At 30.1% G+C, this 1267-nt stretch overlaps 1 pseudogene; it reads right to left on the reverse strand.

The window, feature by feature from the left end:
- Window positions 1-518: 518 nt before the first annotated feature.
- LOC118830413 lies at window positions 519-622 on the reverse strand (annotated as a pseudogene).
- Between the last annotated feature and the right edge of the window lie 645 nt (window positions 623-1267).

The following is a 1267-nucleotide window of genomic DNA, read 5'->3' on the forward strand; positions in this document are numbered from 1 at the left end:
GGGTACGGAGCTCACTCTAGTCCGTGCTTACCAGCCGCCATCTTGGCCTCCACTGTAAATTCTTATAATTCTTCTTTTATGCGACATAATTTACTCCATTCTAAGTCTCCCATTCATCTTCTCTGAGTGAATTCTTCTTTCTCACACTTTAGTTTTATTTTTTTAAGATATCATCACATTATGGTGAACTCATATCTGCACATTCTATCTTTGTATCTTATAACTACTCTAATATCGAGAAATTTACTATAAGTTACAAGTGTCATTTTCCCTTGTAGAAGAACAAAAAGTTTAACTTCATTAAGTCCCTTATGATTTTTCTTTCCAGTTTACTTTTTTTTATTTCTCTTGAATCTTGTATTTGAAAGTCAAATTTTCTATGTAGCCCTAGTGTTTTCATCAGGAATACTCAAAGGTCCTTATTTCACTTTTCCCCTGAATGATTATACTCAGATTTTCTGTGTGTATAATTTTTGGTAATTCTAGCTCCTTTGCCCTCTGGAATATCATATTCCAAGACCTCCTGTTCTTTAATTCAGAGGCTGCTAAATCTCTAGGCTACATTTTCAGCCAAAATTCTCTAGTAATATACTATAGACATGATCCCTCAAAGTATAGTCTTGATGCAATGATTTTCAATAAAATAGTAGAAGATTACAGTAATATATCACAAAGATCATGTATTATAACCATTTTGGATTTATACTAGAAATGCATGGCTAGTTAAATATTAAGGAAACTATAGGAATAATTGACTATATCAGTAACAAAAATAAAAATCATATGATTATCTGAACAGGTGCAGAAAAAGCTTTTAACAAAATACAATATCCACTCCCATAAAAAAAAAAACTATAGAAAGCATAGGAATAAATTCAATTTCTCTTAAAATGATAAGTATTATCTAAAAGCAAGAATAGGAATTGTCTGTAATAAAGACAAGTAAGAAATTTTCCCAAAATGATCAAGGATGAAGCAAGGATGTCTTTTATCAACATTACTACTCAATGCTGTGGTAGAAATGCTGGCTATAGCAATAATATAAGAAAAATAAATTGAATGAATAAGCATAGGCAACAAGGAAACAAAACTACCATTCATTACACATGATATGATGATATATTTAGAGAACACTAGAATATAAACTAAAAAAGAAAACTAATCAAAATAATTTACTTCAGCAATGTCTCAAGATGTAAAATAAAGCCACCCAAATTATCGATATTTCTATATATTACTAATATAACCCAGTAGGAAGGGATAGAAA

Source organism: Trichosurus vulpecula, chromosome 8 (genome assembly GCF_011100635.1).
Source record: "Trichosurus vulpecula isolate mTriVul1 chromosome 8, mTriVul1.pri, whole genome shotgun sequence".
Taxonomy (NCBI): Eukaryota; Metazoa; Chordata; class Mammalia; order Diprotodontia; family Phalangeridae; genus Trichosurus; species Trichosurus vulpecula.